The sequence below is a fragment of the Leucopleurus acutus genome (assembly GCF_964270905.1).
Source record: "Leucopleurus acutus genome assembly, chromosome: 9".
In the NCBI taxonomy this organism is placed as follows: domain Eukaryota; kingdom Metazoa; phylum Chordata; class Mammalia; order Artiodactyla; family Delphinidae; genus Leucopleurus; species Leucopleurus acutus.
The window spans coordinates 27544393-27566931 of record NC_139144.1 but is presented as its reverse complement, the minus strand read 5'-3'; positions in this window follow the sequence as shown (position 1 = coordinate 27566931).

The window sequence follows — 22539 nt, the reverse complement described above, 5'->3', positions numbered from 1 at the left end:
GGGATGGTATCATATTCATCTTACTTTCCTTAAGTTCTTGGTTCAGTAGTGAGGTAGGTGGTGGGCCCTTAACAGGGGTGGGCATTTTGAATTGAACAAATATATGTACTATACATCACCTTGGTAAAAATACATAATTGAAGTGTTTTAAGGCTTAGATTTAAAAAACATCGTATGATAAATGGAATAATCTTTATACTTATTAGTTTTTCTTTCTTTGATTACGGATTTTTTTTTTTTTTTTTTTTTGCAGTACACGGGCCTCTCACTGTAGTGGCCTCTCCTGTTGCGGAGCACAGGCTCAGCGGCCATGGTTCACAGACCTAGCCGCTCCGCCGCATGTGGGATCTTCCAGGACCGGGGCATGAACCCGTGTCCCCTGCATCGGCAGGCGGACTCTCAACCACTGCGCCACCAGGGAAGCCCTGATTACAGATATTTTAATAATAGTATATTATTTGTCTCACAGGTGGTGATACTGTAATATTAAAAATAAAGTGAAATTGGAGTCTGCTAAACATAATTTATCAACCTATATATTTAAATACACTACTTTCTAAAGATAAAATTAATAAATGTTTTCACATTTAAAAATTTGACATGGGGAGCAAATTTAACATAATGTAAACTATTAATAATCATTTTGATAGAAATTAATTGGTTTGAGGGTTTACCTACCACATAGATATTATCTCAGATGACTTTATTATTCTCCTCTTACTTGAAATTCTGTGAAATGGAGTATAATATCTGGTGTTTTCTTTCTTTTTGATTTCCATTTTTATATTTTTCTAAATCAATGAATTAACTATTTTTTAATAAATGGCTGCTTCAACTACGGTATTTTTAAAGTCTGGACTCTGTGACATTCCATAAAGTTAAACACTATAATTATCCAGTTGAAACATTATCTCTTGAAATGCATAAAGACATAAATCCCTCTATCTTTTTGCACTGTTCCATTTGTGGATCTCTGCATAATCTGGACTATATCTTTCCATGATGACCCCATGGCCTGATAGACACCAGAGAGCTAGACCATCATCTTGCTAGATTGACATGTATATTAGGAGAAGAGACACTCTTTAATCTATAACCCTACAGTATATCATATTTCCATTTATATTGTGTCACTACATTTTATTGACACTTCCTGATTTGTTCAAATAAGTTATGCTCTCATGCCAAAAATGACTGTACTGTCTCTGTTTTTACTGGTTTACCATTTTCTCTAGGGAACTAAGAGGCATACTTTTGAGATTGCTGTTAAGTGAAAGTTAATACTGGATCCTGAGAGAAAAAGTTGAAAGTTTGAAAAAAAAAGAAAGAAAAAAGAAAAGCTTGCTTTCCTATTTTTATTTTCTACCTCTAGTTCTTTAATCTGACTGTTTAAGTTCCTACAAATTAAAAATGAAATATGTTATATGACCTTTATAAGTGTGTCTAAATCAGGAGATTCAAGTGAAGAGTCATTTACATCCAGAGAGAATTAGTTCATCCAAAGGATAAATTTGCTGAAACGTGATTATATGGAATTAGACAGGATTTTGGCTAAGGAAATGTCTTCTTGAATATGAGTTTTCACGTGTTTTAGTCTATGGATCATTTTAGGGACACCAAAGATCCCCAGAATGGGCTGACTTATTGAATATTGTTTTCGTTAAGCAGAGTCAAGCTGGTTTCTACTTCTCTAAGTCTGTAATTCTAGTGACTACGAATAACAACTCTGCTATGATTAGAGATTTACCATCTTTAAATCACTTCCGGTGACTGTGATGCATTTATGATGAATTAGAAGGCCACCAACCTTGGCAACAGACAGACTTGTATTTGCCCTCTGATTATATCATTGATTGTTATATGAAAGCCTCTTTGTTTTTTTGCGGTACGCGGGCCTCTCACTGTTGTGGCCTCTCCCGTTGCGGAGCACAGGCTCCGGACGCGCAGGCTCAGCGGCCATAGCTCACGGGCCCAGCCGCTCCGCGGCATGTGGGATCTTCCCGGACCGGGGCACGAACCTGTGTCCCCTGCATTGGCAGGCGGACTTTCAACCACTGCGCCACCAGGGAAGCCCCATGAAAGCCTCTTTGATGTTAAATTCTAACAGAAAAAAAAATCACCTATTTCACAGTGTTATTGACAGCATTAATGTAAAAATCAACAGTTCCTGTACATAGTAGGAGATAACAAATATTTGTTCTCCATTCCCTGTAACGCTTCATCTTTCTTTTTTCTCCAAAACCTCAGCTCCTTCTCCTTGACATCTTTGGACTAGGACCTGAAAAACAAGGAAGATATTTTTCTGTTCCTTTGGTAATCTTTGTGTTGAAATATCTTCACTGCTGGTAATCATCTTGAGTGAGTTTTGTCCAACCAGTCTGAAACTGAATTTCAAAAAACAAAACAAAACCTTTTGCTTGCCTTATTTTATTAACTCAGGTAACAGAATAGTTAAAGGACAGCCAAATAATTACCTCATTAAAAAACATGAGAGCTTTAGTAGTACTTTTTTAATCTCCACCTCTGATTAAATATGGAAAAGAGGAGTAATGAAGAGAAAATAAAGTTGATGTTTCTAAACTTAAAAGTAAAGATTCTCGGGCTTCCCTGGTGGCGCAGTGGTTGAGAGTCCACCTGCCGATGCAGGGGACACGGGTTCGTGTCCCGGTCTGGGAGGATCCCACATGTTGCGGAGCCACTGAGCCTGCACGTACGGAGCCTGTGCTCCGCAACGGGAGAGGCCACAACAGTGACAGGCCCGCGTACCGCCAAAAAAAAAAAAAACAAAAACAAACAAACAAAAAAAAAGTAAAGATTCTCTTCATTTCCTGAGACTGGTAATTAAGAATTTAAAAATAGATAATTTTAAAATGGATGATATTTTACTGGAAAAAGACCTAGAAAATCCTCCCCTAGCACATAACATCATCACTGCCAATTAAATATTTTATACTTTAATAAACTTTATTAAAATACAATATACATACATAAAAGTGTACATGTCATAAGTGTACAGAGCAGATTATAACAAAATAAACACATATATCCATCAATGTGTTAAAATTTAAAAAATATATTTATTAATTTAATATAGCAATAATAAAATAATTAAATGTAACATAAATGTTGAATTTTATGTAAAATAACTATATTTTCCCAAACAAGATGTAATAAGTGTCATTATTTACATTTTTCAAATCTCTTTAATATGTGTATTAATAGAAGAAAGTTGGATTTTTATATCAGTCTGCATTTTTCACTACATGTTGTTCAGTTGAATATTTTGAAGGACATGTAATTTCATGCAAATATGTAGTTGGAAAAGAAAGGCTGTTTAAATATCTTTTTTCAGTTAATTGTGCATATATTTAACTTTGACAGTACAGAAAATCTCTACAAGTGGTAATTTCTTAAAGGTAAGTTAGAATGTGGAATTGAAACTGTACTAATCCATCACCCCTCATACCTCTCCAACTTCCACCCCTAGATACAACAAATATTTATGCTACTTTATATTAATTTTACCTGTTTTGAGACTTCATATAAGTGGAATCAGACTCTGAATGCTTGTGAGAGAACAGGAGTGAAAATGGCAAATAACATCTTAGCATTATTATGAAAACAGTTTTGCCTTTGTAGACCACCTGCAAGGGGCTCAGGGACCATTAGGGTTTCCCCAACCACCCTTTGAGAACAACTAGGATGTATAATATTTCATTATGTGAATACATATAATTTTTAAATCTTTTCTATTAGTAAATATTTAGGTTGTTTATTGAAAAGATTATCCTTTCCCCTACTGTTCTTTTATCTACTTTTGTTTTATTTGCATCTATTTCTGGGTTCTAGTCAATATAATACTGTGTTGCCTTAGCTACCTAATACTATAACAAGATAACAATCTTACTTATTATGGCTTTATAATAATATTAGATATGGTGTAGACTAAATATTCCAATTTTTTCCTTCAATATTTTCTTCTTTATTTTTGGCTTTTTGCAATTCAACATTAAGTTTAGAATCTAAAATATCCCTGTGATTTGTTGTTTTCTCTATGGACTCTTACAAAACATTGGTTAGATTCATTCCTAGGTATCTTATGTTCTTTGACGTTATAGTTAATAGGACTTTAAAAAATTTTCAGCCTCCGATTGTGCTGGTTTATGGAAATACAATTAATATTTCTATCATGTGAACTTGTTAAATTTACTTATTTTAATAATTAAGTCCAGATTGTTTATGTCATGCAAATTCATGTCATCTGAAATAATGACAATTAAATTTCTTCTTTTCCATTATTTCTTTCACTTGTTGTATTGCATTGGCTAGAAATAACCTCAAGAAAAATGTTAAATAGAAATAATGATATTATATAGTACTGCCGCATTCCCAAACTCAAAGAGAAATGTTTCATTGTTAATAAATTATCAAGGAATTGATTAATTAACTTAATTTTATCATTAAGTGTATGTTTGCTGTAGAGTTTTGTAAGAAAGTTCCTTTATTTCCCTGTTTTACAAAGATTATTATGTAATGAATGTGAATATTATCAAACTCCTTTCCTGCACCTAAAATACTAGTTTTATTTTTGTATCCTTGTAATATAGTAAATTGTATTAATAAGCTTTTAAAAGAAATTTGCATTCCTATGATAAATCCAACTTGGTTGTGATTTTACATGCATACATGCGCACATGCATGCACTCACACACCATGAATTTGAGTTGCCAATGTTTCATTTAGAATTTTAAAATCTATATTTGTGAGAGAGTTTGGCTTGGAACTTGCCTTTCTTACTTTCTCTGGTTTTGGTATCAACACACTGTAGTCTTAAACCAAGTTATTAAGTGTTAGTTTTATTTTTGTGTGAGAGTGTGTAAATTAGAATTATTTGTTGGAGGTAGGGGGGTGGATTAATTTCTTATTCAACATCTTTATTATCTTTTTTGTTTATTCATTAAGGTAAACATATACATAATAAAATGTCTATATCTTCAGTGTTAAGTACCTTGAGTTTTAATAACATTATATACCCAACTTTATATTCCTTTGTGTCCTTTCCTAGTAACTCCTTATAACTCTCCCACTTCCACCCCTGGATACAACAAATTTCTTTTTTCTGTCTCCTTAGATTAATTTCACCTGTTCTTGGACTTCATATAAGTGAAATAATATAGAATATATTCTTTTGCATGTGCCTTCTTTCTTTCAATGTAATGTTATTGAAATGCATCCATGTTATTGCATATATGAATAGTTTATTCCTTTTTATCATATAATCTTATTCCACTATATGAGTATATCACAATTTATCCATTATCTGCTAATGGACATTTGGATTCTGTCCAGTTTATGGACAGAATAAGACCATTATGTATATTTTTGAATAAGACCATTATGTTTATTTTTGAATAAGACCATTATTTTTGAATAAGACCATTATGTATATTTTTGTGAAGGTCTTTGTGTGGACATATTGTTTTGGGTAAATACCTAGGAAAGGATTGTTGGGTCATTGATAAATGTGTGTTTAACTTTATAGGACACTCCAAATCAGGTTTTCAAAGGTGTTGTATCATATTTTACTCCCACACAATGTATGCATACTCCAGCTGCTTTACATCTTCCAACATTTGGTAATGCCAGGTTTTGTTTTGTTTTGTTTGGCTTTCAAATGTGTTAAATGAAATCTCATTGTTTTTTTTTTTTTTTTTGGGGGGGGTGGTATGCGGGCCTCTCACTGTTGCGGAGCACAGGCTACGGACGCGCAGGCTCAGCGGCCATGGCTCACGGGCCCAGCCGCTCCGCGGCATGTGGGATCTTCCCGGACCGGGGCACGAACCTGCGTCCCCTGCATTGGCAGGCGGACTCTCAACCACTGCGCCACCAGGGAAGCCCTCATTGTGGTTTTAATTTGCATTTACCTGATGCCAAATTTTGTTAGCATACTATTATGAATTTTTGGCCAATCAAAAATCTTTTGCAAACTGTCTGTTCAAGACTTCTATCCATTTCTAGTTGTGTTGCTTGTCTTTCTTTTTTTATTATTATTAGAAGCATTTTTGATGTATTATCCTTAAAAGTCCTTTGAAAGATGTATGTATAATGAACATTTTCTAATGATCTATAGCTTGTCCATTCATTTCTTAACGGTATCTTTTGATGAATAGAAATTTGTAATTTTGATGAAGTTCATTTAAATTTTTTCATTGTTGAATTTTTTTAACCTGTAAAAGAAAATTGCCTGCCTAAAAGTTCATGAAGTTATTCTCCTGTATTTCCTTTCAGAAGTTTCATGGATATATATTTTTAGTTTAGAAGTGTATTTTGAAAATACAATAATTCCATTTTACTGTAGTGTCCATTATTCTTATTGAGAAGTTACTGATTAGACTTTTTGTTCCTTCTTTGATGCTAATATGTATTTTTTTCTGATTGCCTCAAATTTATGTATTTCATTTTAAGCTAATGCATATGAATTGTATGTAATGAAAGCAGATGTGATTTTCTTTATTATTATCTTCCTTAGGTTGATGTAGTACAGTTTCAATCTGTGGTTTGTTATCTTTTTTCTTCTTTGGAAAATTCTTGGCCATTTATCTCTTCAAATGCTGTTTCTTCCCAATTCTATCCTTTCTCCTCCTTTGTAAAACCAATTACACATATATTATTCTTTTAAAAAACTCCTTTCCATATGTTGTTTTTTGCATGTAATTTCCATGCTCACATCCGATTATAACTGTAGGATGGATATATTCTTCTATTTTATCTTCCAGTTTGCTAAGTCTCTCTTCCACCTTATATAATCTCATCTATTAATTTCTTAGATTCAGTTATTTCATTTTTTCAATTTTTAATTTTGCAAAGTGAGTTCATTTTTTATGTTTCCTGTTTTGTGATGATATCTTCTATTTAGCAAAATTGTTCAAATCTGGGCTTTAGTCCTTGTGAAATTTGACTCCTGTGATGTGGTTCAAGAGTCCTATCTGAAAACCTGTTGGATTTATTAGTATCCTCTTCTTTAGATGTTCCTAATTCTACTTAAAGAACTGCTTAGCTACTCAGCTTCTCACTTTTACCTTTCAGAATAAAAATTTGCCTTAAGGAGAGGGGAAAAATTCTTAACTTATTCTTACTTTCTCTTTTTTGGTATTTGGCCTTGGAATTCTAGTTCTCCAATGACTCAATAAGATATTTCAATTATAAGATAGGTGTGAAACACCCAGGTACTTTCATCCAAAATTTATATTTTAAATTTCTGATTTTTTCAATTGTCAATATAATATAAAAGAACTGAAATGGTTGAATAAGTTAGAGAGTGTGAGGAAAGAAAATATATTTCAATTAATTAGAAAAATTAATAAAAATAAAAGGCTATATGTTTTGCAATTGTTTGAATTTTTAAGTTAATTTGCTTTCTGATAAATTTGCCAGTCTATACAACTTATAACCTATATAATTATATTTCAGTTGCTTTACTCTAGATATTCACATTTTGATCACTTTAGTACTAGAAAATGTATTTCATAACCCATTCAAACCAAATATATACTAAATAAATACCCATCTTAAAATGGATATTTATACAAGAAATCTATATTGGAGTTTTTAAAAAATAAATATATGAAGCAAATAAATACAGAATAAATATATAGATCCTTTAAAATATTTATTCCATATCACAAACATAAAATTCATTATTATTTGCTTATTATTTATATATTATTATGGTAGTGTTAGAACATGGTCCCACATTTTCTGATATTTCCCCCACGGAGAGGTGGATTCTAACTTTTCCTTGTGTGTCTGTCTATGCTTGTGACTACTTCATCCACAAGAATATAACAGAAGTTAACTCTATGTGACTTTCCAAGTTAGGTAATAAAAGACTAAATGGTTTTCACCTTTTGCTGGAACACCCACTCTTAGAAACATGTCATCATATAAGAAGTCTAACTACACTAAAAATTCCATGAAATGAGTAAGCCAAACCAAATGAAGAAGGCTGTGTAGCTGTTTTGTTCCATAATTTCAGCTCAGCCTATGCATTGAGTCCTTTCAGCCCAGGTGCCAGACATACGAGTGAAGAAGCCTCCAGATCATTCCAATCTCATCATTTGAGTTACTCCCAGTTGTTCTGGCCTTTTCAGCTGAGATTTGAAATATTGTGATTCAGAGGCAAGCTATCCTCACCCTGCTCTGTTTTAAATCTTGACCCATAATACCATAAGCAAAATAAAATGATTGTGTTTTGCTATTAAGATTTGGTGACTTGTTATTTTAAAAAGTAGAAAACCAGAACATAATTTGGGAGTGGAACCAAAAATCTGGGGAGTTTCATAAAAAAATCTATGACATTCTGGTTTGGGGACCAAATATATGAAAGCCTGCCAGTCCTTGAAGAGCTTCTCCATGAACGATTGAAAGAAACTGAGGAAAATGTTACTGGAAGCTCTAGAAGAATGAATTTTTCTCTTTGACAGTCTTTCTAGCCTGCAAAAGGATCTCAAAGTAAGAAAGACCTCAAGAAAAAGAGCAAATCTAGAATACTGCCAAAAAAACATGGCCTCAGGGTGTAAATGAAGGCAAAGTTTGAGAGAAAAATTCTTTGTTGACATCTCAGAAGGATTTAAAGTGCTTTCTCATAGATGTTTCAGAAAGACATAAGGCTTTCCAAGGATCTTATGCTTAGGCCTTGCAGATACTGTTCGATAGTAAGAGTTGTAAGACTCTTTAGGGCTTTTCATACAGCAGTCTCAAAGTTGTGGAACCTAAAGTAGTGAAAGGCTTAAGTGGAAGATATTTGTAGTGATGACTTGTCTAAGGAATTGAATTACAAATTATGCATTATAGAGATAATGTTTTTAAAGGAATTATACCAGTCTGCACTGAAGGGGATAAATACGATACAGAAGAAAAAGTGTTCTTTATATGCTTACACTACTGTGAGCAATAAACTCAAATGTGAACATGAACAAAGTAGAGCCACATGCTGCAGAAAATTATTTTCAGGAAAGAAGACTAAGCCCTAATTAAGTAACTGGCTTGTGGGTGTGCCTGGTTTATAAAACTGCTATGGACAAATAACTGTTGTGTACCTTCTCTTTTCCTCTATTTTTTGAGATATAATTTATGTATAACATTATATTAGTTTCAAATGATTTGATACGTATATATTACAAAATGATCAACACAGTAAGTCTAGTTAACATTTATCATCAAACATAGTTACATTTTTTTTTCTTGTGATGATAACTTTTAAGATCTACTTTAAGATTTAGTTTTGAAAATAATGTCTGTTGAGGTGATTTTATTATGGTTAATTTTATGTGTCAGCTTAGGGATGCCCACATAGCTAGTAAAACATTATTTTTGAGTGTGTCTGTAAGGGTGTCTCTGGAAGACATTACCATCCAAATTAGTAGACTGAGTAAAGAAAGTGCCTTCACCAAAGCCCTTGGGGATGATCTAATCTGTTGAGGGTCTGCATAGAACAAAAAGATGGAGGAAGGATTTTAGCTGAGATATTCATCTACCCCTAGCTTTGGACATCCATACTCCTGGTTCTTGGGCTTTTGGACTCAGACCAGGACTTTCCACCATTGGCGCCACAATTCTCTGACATTCAGACTTGTACTGGATTACAGGCATACCTCAGAAATATTGCAGGTTTGATTCCAGACCACTGCAATAAAGCGAATATGGCAACAAAGCAAGTCACAGAGATTTTCTGGTTTCCCAGTACATATAAAAGTTACTTTCCACCATACTGTATTCTATTAAGTGTGCAAAAGTATTATGTCTAAAAAATCATGAATATACCTTAATTTAAAAATAATGCTGTTGGAAAAATGGCACCAATAGACTTGCTTGATGAAGGGTTGCCACAACCTTTAATTTATAAAAAACGTAATACTTGCAAAGCACAGTAAAGCGAAGTGCAATAAAAAGAGCCTGTCCACCACTGGCTTTTCTGGTTCTCTAGTTTACAGGTGGCAGACTGTGGGACTCCTCAGCTTCCATAACTGTATGAGCCAATTACAAAGTCGATATACATAGATCTCCTGTTGGTTCTGTTTCTCTGGAGAACCCTGGCTAATACACCTATGCTGTCTCACCAAAGAATATTGGATGTGGTAGTAATGATAGGAGGCAGGTGCTGATCAAGATGAACTGTAACTAAAGAATTACAACTTAGGAACTTCATCTGTATTTGGATCTGATTTAAATGATGGCATTCATGACCATGGTCTTGATCTTATATGGCCATTGGATAAAATTTTTGGAAGATCTTGGAAGGAAATTAGTGCATTTGCTTATGGGAGGTATATAAATAATTTATGGCAAGAGGCACACTGGCATAAGTTTAAAAGATGAGAGCAAATTCTTTGACATTTCTTCCATAAAGAAATTGAATCTTGAATGGGCTATGACTGCTTTAGACAATAGAGTATGACAGAAGTAATACTATTGACTTTTGAGGCTGTTATAAAAGATCAGGCACCTTGTTTCCTAGATAACTCACTCTTGGAGTCCTGAGTCACCTGGATTATTTGCATATAGAGAGAATACTACCTGCATTAACTTCTAATTAACCTCCAGCCCTAATGTCAAGATTTTATTATGATTTTCATATTAAATCAATATATAATTATATATTATCATCTAGCTATCTATTTGCCTTAAAATTCTAGTAATTATCATATTCCCTATCAGTTGATACAGGTTTATGGCTGACTAATTCTTACCAATGTAAAAACAAAACAAAAATAGGATGTCATGTACATTAACTTGAGAATATATTTTTAAATGGCTATTATTCTTGTTTCTGGAAGTAGGTAAGAGGCTAATGTGTTGGTAGATAAGAAAGGAAAATCGTTAGATAAAGGCAAAAAAGAGCCTAGACCAAATATGAATTTCAAGGATATAAGCTCCTGTGGTTTCTATTTAGAGGTAGAGGATACAAGAGAATATATGATGAATATGCCAAGATTACTACTAAATGGCTGATTGTCTTACTAATTTATCCTTATTTTGTCCAAAGTTTAATTTGCCCAGATTTAGGTATAGATAAGTCATAAAGTAAGAGTCTATTGTTTATCTACTCAATTATCCTTTTGAGTTTTTGTTTGGACTTCATTTATTTTAGGAACCACTTTATATATTTGGGTTCATGGCTCCTGATACATTGAATTTTAAGTAATTCTTTGTGCTGAAAGTAATAGGGACTTTAATTTTCCATAGATTTCAATGTACTGTGTTAAAAATTTATTAAATGAATTTTAAAAACAAGTGCTTTGACTTTACAGGACCATGCTATTTGTGGACTAACATTGAGTTACTATAGGAAGTTTTAACTTCCTTAAGGTTACTCAATTTTATTGAATCAAGATCTTCTAAATTGTTTGCTCAGTCTTACTCACCATATACCAGATGTAGAACCTAGCAGTTTCCCATAGGTACATGAGGTCATTTATGAAAGGAAACTATTGTTTACAAATTCATCATTGGAATCTTTTGGTACCATATATTTCAACACAGCTTTCTAAACTTAGTATAAAGGAAAATGATGTCATGAATTTACTCTTACTGGAAATTCCTAAAATGAAGTTATTTTCATTTTCATGGAGCATGGAAGATTGACTTTCAACATCTGTGTTCTTTGGAGATTATTGTAATGCAGATAATCATTAAAGTACCATTTACCTACACTCTGACTACATTTTAAAGTATAAAGTATCAACTAGATCTTCTTGAATTTCTGATTTAGAAGGGCACAAATACAGTTTTCAGAATAAGTGAGAGTTATATAAATAGATTCAGAAACCCTATAATCTATCCCAATTTATTCTTAAGTGCACATGAAATACAGTAAAGCGAACATTCTAAGAAAAATTTAATTCACAGGAGACTATAAGTCCCAAGACTATTAAAATAATTATAGCTAAAATAATTTGTTAATAAACACACACTATGAAAAGAGGTAAATTGTGACATCAAACGTAAAAGGGGGGCTTCACTGGTGGCACAGTGGTTGAAAGTCTGCCTGCCAATGCAGGGGACACGGGTTCGTGCCCCGGTCCGGGAGGATCCCACATGCCGCAGAGTGGCAGGGCCCGTGAGCCACGGCTGCTGAGCCTGCGCGTCCGGAGCCTGTGCTCCACAACGGGAGAGGCCACAACAGTGAGAGGCCCAAGTACCGCAAAAAAAAACATAAAAGGGGATGGGTGTAAAGGGGTAGAGCTTTTGTGTGACTGAAGTTAAGTTTTTATTCATGTAAAATAGACCGTTGTATCTATAAAATGCTTTTTGTAAGCCTCATGATAATCACCAAACTAAAATCTATAGGAGATTCACAAAAGATAAAGAGAAGGGAATCAAATCATATCATTACAGAAAATTATCAATTCACAAAGGAAGGCACACAAGAGGAAGAAAGAAAAAAGTATAAAACAATCGTAAAACAATAAGATAGAATTAGTAAATCTTTAAATATAAATAATTACTCTAAATGTAAATGGATTGAATTCTCCAATCAAAGGTATAGAGTGCCTTGATGAATAATAATAATAAAAAAGACCCAACTATATTCTACCTACAGGAGACTTACTGCAGCCTAAAGACACACATAGCCTCAAAGTGAGGCAACAGAAAAAGATATTCCATGCAATGGAAACAAAAACAGTGCAGGGGGAGCTATACTTACATTAGACAAAATAGACTCTAAACCAAAAATAGTAACAAGAGACAACAGTTATTATATAATGATCAATTTATCAAGAAGATATAATAATCATAAGTATATATGCACCCAACATCAGAGCACCTAAATTTATTAAGAAAATACTAACAGATCTGAAGGGAGATATTGACAATACAATAATAATAGGGGACTTCAGTACTCCACTTTCAACAATGGGTATATCAACCAGACAGATGATCAATCAACAAAGAGACTTTGGACTTGAATGATACTTTAGACCAAATGGACCTAACAGATATAGATAGAACAGTCCATCCAGCAGCAACAGAATACACATTCTTCTCAAGTCCACATGGAACATTCTCTAGGATAGATCATATGAGAAGTCATAAAACAAGTCTTAGCACATTTAAGAAGATTGAAATCACACCAAGTATCTTATCCAACCACAGTGGTATGAAACTAGAAATCAATAACAGAAGGAAAGCTGAAAAATTCACAAATATGTAGACATTAAACAACACACTCCTGATCAACCAATGGGTCAAAGAAGAACTCAAACGGAAATTTAAAAAATCTTTAAACAAATGAAAATGGAAATGCTAAAAGCTGTGGAATGCTGAAAAAGCAGTTCCCCTAGAAGTTTATAGCAACAAATATATACATTAATACAAAGTAAAGATCTCAAATAAACAAGCTAACTTTGCACCTAAAGGAACTAGAAAAATCTTTTGATCTTTTATATAGAATATCCTAAACATGCCACAAAAAAACCCTGTTAGAACTAATCAATAAATTCAGTAGTTCTAGGATGAATAATTGACATACAGAAACCAGCTGCATTTCTATACACTAATGATGAACTATTTGAAAAAAAATGAAAAAAATCTCATTCACAGTAGTTTAAAAAAATACTTAGGATGATTTAACCAAGTAGGTGAATTATCTGTACACCTAAAACTACAATACTTTGATGAAAGAAACTGAAGAAGACACAAATGGTAACATATCCTGTGTTCATGTATTAGAAGAACTGATATTGTTAAAAGGTCCATGCTATCCAAAGTCATCTACAGGTTCAATGCAATTCCTATCAAATTCTAATGGCATATTTCACAGAAATATAAAGAATAAAACTGGAGGCATCACACTTCCTTATTTTAAACAATATTACAAAGTTACAGTAATCAAAACAACAGGATACTGGAATTAAAAACAGAGACATAAACCAGTGTAACAGAATTGAGAGCCCAGAAATAAATCCATGCATATATGATCAACTAATATTTGACAAGGGAACCAAGAATATTCAATGGTGAAAAGACAGTCTCTTCAATAAATTAAAATTGATAACCACGTTAAAGACAATGAAATTAGACCTCTATCTTACACTACTCACAAAAATTAACTCCAAATGAATTAAAGACTGAAAACTAAAAACTTAAACCATAAACTCCTTGAAGAAAACTTAGGGAAAAAGCTCCTTAACATTAGTCTTGGCAATAATTTTTTGGATATGATGCATAAGCAACAAGCAAAAATCAATTAGGTGGAACTACATCAAATTATAAAGCTCTGACAGCAAAAGAAATAATAAATAAAATGAAAAGGCATCCTACTGAATGGGAAAAATATTTCAAATCCTGTATTTGATAAGGAGTTATATCAAAATATCCAAAGAATTCATACAGCTCAATCTCAAAAACTAAAATAAAATAATGTGATTTAAAAATTGGAAGAAGAACTGAATAGATGTTTTTCTAAAGAAGACAACCAAATAGTTAACAAGTAGATGAAAACACGGTCAATACCAATAATCATCAGGAAAATGCAAATTAAAGCCACAATGAGATATCACCTCACACCCATTAGAATGCCTATCACCAAAAAGAAAAGCCCTAAGTGTTGGCAAGAATGTGGAGAAGGGGCTTCCCTGGTGGCGCAGTGGTTGAGAGTCCGCCTGCCGATGCAGGGGACGGAATGTAAATCGGTGCAGCTTCTATAGAAAGCCCCATGGAGGTTTCTCAAAAAGCAAAAATAAAACTACCATATAGTTCAGCTATCCCGCTTCTGGATATATATCCAAAGAAAGGAAATCAAGATCACGAAAAGATATATGCACTCCCATGTTCATTGCACATTATTCACAATAGCCAACATATGGAAAGAATCTAAGTGTCCATTAATGAATGAATGGATAAAGAAGATACATCTATATATACTGGAATATTCAGCCACAGAAAAAAAGGAAATTGTATCATTTGGGACAACACGTATGAACCTGGAGGGTATTATGCTAAATGAAATAAGTCAGACAGAGAAAGAAGAGATATGACCTCACTTATAACTTGTATAAGTTGAAAGTGTAGAAACAGAAAGTAGAATGGTGGTTACCAGGGGCTGAAGATTGGGGGAAATGGGAGGTGTTGGTCAAAGAGTACAAACTTCCAGTTATAAAATGAATAAGTTCTGGGGATTTAATGTACACCATGTGGATTATAGATAACTAAACTGTATTATATACTTGAAAGCTGCTAAGACAGTAAATCTTAAGTTTCTCACCACACGAAAGAAATAGTATTAGGTGAGCTGATGGAGGTCTTAGCTTACTCCAGCGGTAATCATCTTGTAATATATCAGTGTATCAAATCAACACATTGTATACCTTACACAATGTTATGTCAATAAAATTGGAAAAAAGATAAGCCAGGATATTATAAAAATTTATATGCTAATGTATATGAAATTTTAGACAAAGAATATTCTGAACAATATTTAAAAATAGACAAAGGTATTAAATCATCTTAACATAAAACAAACACAAACTATGCTTGAACCCAAGATAGATATTCCAGCAGTATCAAAAGATTAAAAAGAAGGAATAAGGGGCTCCCTGGTGGTACAGTGGTTAAGAATCTGCCTGCCAATGCACGGGACGTGGGTTCGAGCCCTGGTCTGGGATGATCCCAACATGCTGTAGAGCAACTAAGCCCGTGCGCCACAACTACTCATCCTGCGCTCTAGATCCTGCGAGCCACAACTACTGAAGCCCGTGCACCTAGAGCCCATGCTCCACAAGAGAAGCCACCGCAGTGAGAAGCCCGCGCACCGAAATGAAGAGTAGCTCCCGCTCACCGCAACTAGAGAAGGCCCGCGCGCAGCAACAAAGACTCAAAGCAGCCAAAAATAAATAAATAAATGTATTTTAAAAAAAAAGAAGGAATAATAATACACAATGTTCCTAACCAAGAGTGTTTTTATAACATTAAAATAGTAAATTTCCCAGAAAAATACAGAGGTAGGATGTCTTAATTAAATGTAGTATAAAATCATCTATTTAGTTCGAGTGAAACAAAGAGATATTCTCTTTTATTCTCCCATTAAAACTCCCATTATATATATTATGTCAGATTGAGGTAATAGTAAAGTGGTCATATTTTCTATTTATCACTTAATTTGCAAATAAAACAGAATACTGCTATTAAGGAAAAATATAAATGGACGGGTGTTGCTTTTCCTTTTCCAGATAACACAAAAATATTTTTGAACATACATTTTACTCTGCTGCTAAAAATTGCCTTTTATTCATACTTTTCCCAGCCAACAGCCAATTCCAATGGGTCATTTAAACAATCTATGACTACTCCACACTCTCTGGGCCTTGCCTAGCCTTGTGATCTGGAAAAATGAATTTTTTCCCCAGTGATATCAAACTGGTAGGGCCACTGGAGAGGTTTTGGAACAGGGCCAAGATCTCAATGTACTTTTCCTTAACTGAATTCTAGGAGAACCCCAGATTTTCCCCAACGTGTAGCCATTCTTGAGACCAATATCTTACAATTATGCCAATTGATCATGTGGCAAAAACTTAAGTAATTAACATAGGACGAAGAGTATTTTTTTTAGGAACATGACCTTTATTTGAATAACTGAAATTTCATTGGAGAGTCAGTGACAGAAGAGAATAATCCAAAGATATCTAACAAATAGAGATTAATGCTATCTGGAAGAAAAATCTATATAACATAGATATGAATTCTTTCCACAAAGAATGATACCTTAAATGAAAACACTTGAAAGTGGAAAGATGTGGGGGAAGAAACAATGGTTTTTGTATCAATCTGATGACTAATATAAAAGTCAATATTTATTTTAGTATCTTAATCTCCTTTTAAAAGGCTTTATTTTTAAAAATAACATTTGTATATCACAGTGCTCGTCTATGGAAGTATATTCTGGATGACAGAGATTGCACTCTTTCAATGGATATATAATTATAATTTTGCTACTTAAAACAATATTTGGACTTTTTTTTTACTCATTTAAATACCTAAGACAGGGAATACAATTTTAAAACATCTTCTTGTCTTTCAGCAAGCTCCTCACATATCATAGGTTAAACTATAAGAGCAAATGTTAAGAATAATTTGGTTGAAGAAAATATTATATTTTATGACTTAAAATAAAATGAGGTTCTTAAAACAGAAAACTATAATCTTGCCAAGATAATTTTATACTCTGTCACGTACACAGTAGTCTGTTCTTGCAAAAATAAGAAAACCTTGTTATTCTTATATGATATTTAAAATTCCTGTTACTTTTCAACCTGCCAATTGCAAATAAATTTGATAAAAAGTTTCTACATAACACACATTTTGATAAGACATTCTGAAATATCTATATGCAGTAGCTACTGATGGCACACCCAGAAGCTATGCTGTCATTCTGAATAGATCCATCTGACTTATCACTTAGAAGTAACGTAGTTCCCTTTGGATCAAACACATACAGATGTTTAAGACTTATGGTACAAATTAGAGGGGGAAAATGGTCTTAAAAGAGCCTTCCTATTTAAAATGCAAAATTGTCTTTTAAAAATTCTCCTTATGGAAAACGAAAGCTTTCACTAAAGTTTTGTCTATACTGGTAATCATTCTCTATGAGATTTGCTAACGTTCACTGTCTATCCCCACTAGAAAGAAAAAAAAATGGATGTTTTCCATCTGCAGCAAAATAGAGTCAAAACAAACATATTTAAATTGGAAACATTTGTGGCTAAAAGAGCTGTTCTCCATAAAAACATCTGGTTGTACTTTTAAGTCATTGCCAAATAAACACATGCTGGAAAATCTATTTTATGCCACACATGGTCACCCATGTAGATGTAGCTTAAAACTGTTTTCGTTTGAGGTCAACACCCTATATTAGGAAGGGAAGTACAGATTTGTGAGTGTGCAGTGATTTTTTTAACAGTACTACTGTAATGGCCATGGAAGTTTGAACGTGTCTAGTTTCTTCCAGACAAGGAAGAGAATATGACAGACAGTGTTTTTGATAATTCTCAGGTAGACAATGCAAAGACTGAAATAATGATGGTTGTGGAACAGATCAAATAGCTACTTATTTGTGCACAAAGACTGTTTGTGGTTTCTGGTTTCAGTTAATTTGGGTTTTTTTTTTTCTTTTTTACATTGACTCAGAGAGGTAATCAACTGAAAAGATGTAAAGAGAACTTCAGACTATTTGGTTGACTAGGTTTATTTGTTAGTATAGGTAACCCCCAGATAACAATGGCTTAACACAGTAGAAGTTTCTTTTTCACTCAAGCCTAATGCAGATGTTTCTGGTTGGTGGGCAGCTTTCCATATTGTCTTTCAGGGATCCAGGTTCTTTTAGTCATGTGGCTCTCCCAATCTGTAAGGCTCAAAGACTACTGAAGGTTTTTCTTATCTAATCATAGAACAGAGTTTAAAGGATTATGCTGGATATTTTTACATGCCAGGCCTGGTATTGTGTACTACACTTCTTTCCACATCTTATTGGCCATACCTAGTGAAAGGAAGGCTCAAAAATGTCCTCTAGCTGTGTAGCAGGAAATATAGATCATGGGTTTTGGTAAATGCAAAGTTATCTCTGCTGCTCTCAGGAGTAGAGTTAGGAAGTTCTTCAAATATTAAAACACAATATTTTATATTTCATTATATATCATGCAAGTGTCAGAACAGGGTTATATAAACTATTTCAAAATAAGCATAACTGGACTTTGTCTCTCGTTTTCACAAAGGATATCAACTACCTATAAATTAATCCTCAAGTGTGCTTCTGAATATGTGTCACAGGCACTCATGAATATAACCACTACTGCCACACCATCTTTTATCTGCTTAGCAGCTTCTGGGTTCCACTATTTTCACTCACCATGTACCACTTATTGCTACATCTGCCACCATCTCCTGGTGGATCATCTGCTAGATTCTGCTGTATCTAAACTACTCTGCACATTTAAAGACGAGACAGGACAGACTTTTGCAATGTCAAATTTATACAGTGTTCTGTTGCAAAATGAAGAAAAGGCTGTTAGAGGTGTACCCATATGTAGGGGAGACAAAATTTTACTCTACCTTCTTAGAGTCTCCACCTGGGCCTGGGAATTAAATGGACATAAAACAGATCAACAGGAGAAAAGCATATACATTTTTACATGTATATGGAAGCGTCCAAAGGAAAATACTCAAAAAGCCAATAGACCCAAGTGCTTATATATTATATACTAGGTTGAAAAAAGAAAAGCGATTGTGGAAAAATAACTAAAATATATGGGAAGACTAAAGGAAGATAAAAGTAATTTTAACATTGTCTATTTGTACAGCTTTCTCTTGGCTTCTCATCTCTGGTCATAAGTTTTCTTTCCTCCTAGTATAGGGAGGAAATCTTTCACATGAGAGTTTTATCTATTATATGTGCTTCATCTTTATATATTTCTCCCTTCTTTCTCCCCTCTCTAAAATGTCTATCCCTTTTTACTGAGAACAGTAGTGTTCAATTTAGAACAATCCCCAGTTTTTAAAAACTCTAATAAAACTCACCGAATCCCAGGGTCAGATTCATGCACTAGTGGTGAATGAGAGAATCTGTATATAAGAATATAGAGACAGGGACTATATGTGCCAGACTAGAGGGGGCAGCTACCATCTAACTTGAGCCAACAGCTGTCATAAAGGAATGCATACAGTGTGTTGCCAAATCTTACGATTTTCCAAGGAAGTTAGGAATTTGGATTTTTTAATGTGCAATCTCCAGATTTTTAATTACTGGCATTTTACTCACTTTAAAAAAAAATGGGTTTCTAATGTGCAATGCCTGAATGAGGTCCATTTGCACCCTCAGTTATTTTTATGGATGGGAAATAAAGAGACTGCATTCTCCATAGTTGGTTGTATTCCAGATTTAATAACCATTCCATATTTAGAGGTTCACTCATTCATTCATTCAGTTTGTACATTCATTCAGTATTCCATTATTCAACAAATTTTGTACTATGTGCAATGCACACAATACTAAGATGAAAATAAATTATCTCTGCCTTCGAGGTGCTCATAACAAGTATGTCTTGTTAGAGACATACTAACAAGCAACTAAAATGCCTCTTTATAAGTGCATTAATGATAGAAGGAGTGATTAACTCTATCTGAGAATGATATTTAATGATAACTGGGAGTTTGCCAGGGAGAAAAGGCATGGAAAAAACAGTATAGAAAGCCTAGGTGGTTTAAAACAGCAGAGTACAGTTGGGAAAACCTGCAGAAGTTCTACATGGCTTGCGCAGAAGATGCTATTGGGAGTGGTGGAAACCAAAAAATATAGATTTGTGAGAATAAACAATACCTGATACAGCACTTATAAGATTGCTAAATATGAACATTGATCGTTATCATCACAACTATATTTATTAGCATATTATTTGATTACAAAACTGAGTCACAGAAAAGAACTATTTGTGATATGAGAATTTGATAATTCATATAGCAAATATAAATTTTATTTTACTAAAAGATGAGCACTTATTATATTTTTTTTCTGTCTTAGAGATTTTTTCCTCTCTCAAGAAGGTAAAGGGATTGACTAGTAGAGCTGCTATTTTAGATTTAAATCTGAAAGAACAAGGATTAAGTAACATTAATGCTATCTGGGGAAAAGTGACCATGTCATTTAAATGTGTGTGTGATGGCCAAGGCAGAAAACACTGAGTGTGAGCAAAGATATTTCCCATACATTAGACATATGGGCTTCCTCAACTTCAAGGAAAAGACTTTACAGCTTAAAATTCTTGTGGCTAAAGAAGAGAGGGAGTATTTCCAAACTATAATTTCAAGATTAGTTCCTTTCAAGCAGGAAAAAGGTAAATTAGCTAAAAGACATGTGGCTTATTAAAACACTCTATAATGTTGATGAAAAACTAAAATTATGGCACAATAATTCCCTGCTAATATCACTATTAATTAATATGTGTTCCATGTGCCAGACACCATAATCAATACAACCTGGGTATTAGTATACTTATTTTATGAAAAAGACCCAGGAGACTTAAACAAACTCAGCATTTCCCAAAATAATGTAATAGATATTATGGGATATATTGTAGGCTTTGTGGCTATGCGGTTAGGGTTCCAACCAAATTATCTTTGATATAACTATTAACACTCATTTTGTTCTCAAATATAAAAGAATACAAATAAAAGTTAGTAGAGAATAAAATATCACTTCTTACCATTATTATGTAAGTATAACATACACCTTGGAACCAATCAACCTTCCTTTGCGGGTATTTGAATAGAGTTCAGAACACTGCATTTCATAAATTTACAGACATGCCTTTGGAAAAAATAACTACATTTTGGAGAACACTTGAGATTATATCACCTAAAACACAATGACAGGACTAGTGATGTTTAAAGTAGATAATAGGACCATTGAATAATTGAGGAAAATACCAATATTCCTTTTCAAATTCATGAAACAATAAGAATTGCAATGAAGCTTGTTTAGCTCCAGAGAACAAATTTGGGGTGATGAGTGGACGATAAAGAGAAAGGTTATGGATATGAATACCTCTATGAGCCAAGAAATGTCATAGATGTCATACATATGCCATATATATAATAATAATTTTTAAAGCCTGTGAGGAAAACGTTGTCTTCATTTTAAAGAGAAGAAAAGTGAGGGGTTTGGACAAATTATAAATAAGAGAGTTATTAAGTGGTAAGCAGACTTCCAGCTCTCTTCCCCATCATACCATGTGTACAAATAGAGTTCTCCAAGAATGGAGTGAAATGTCAACATATCCATTCGTGATCTTGGTTCCCTTATGTGCAAAAGGGAATACTGGAAGTGAATATTATGTTCTCTCTAGTTCCAGAAAAGATTGCCTCATGTTATTCTATTAGATTCATCACTATTTAGATTGCTTTCATATGTTCAGTTCATATATTTAAGTGTATGAATAAATTCTTTCGTTATCACAACTTCAGGAAGTAGAGGGATTAGTGTAATTAACTTTGACTCTTTAAGACTATTTAAATCTCAGCAAAATATTTTCCAGCTTTCATTTTGTGACAGATTGACTAGGCATGACCCATATACTGGTTGATAATTTTAAGACTTCAAGGCCTGACTACTTCTCCAAACTACATAAACAATGAAACTTGCAAAGGAATATTTTATGGAAGCAAAAGAGAAAAAGAAATTTATTTGTCCTTGATTTTTTTCTCTTCATTCTCCATTTGTCATCATAAACATTCTATTCAGGAAAAACAAAGCCAAAAACAGAGTGCCTTTTGCAGTGGTTAAGAATCGCCTGCCAATGAAGGGGTAAAGGGGTTTGAGCCCTGATCCGGGAAGATCCCACATGCCAGGGAGTAACTAAGCCCGTGCACCACAGCTACTGAGCCTGCGCTCTAGAACCCACAAGCCATAACTACTGAACCCACGAGCCACAACTACTGAAGCCCGTGCACCGCAAGGAAGAGTAGCATCCCCCTCGCCACAACTAGAGAAAG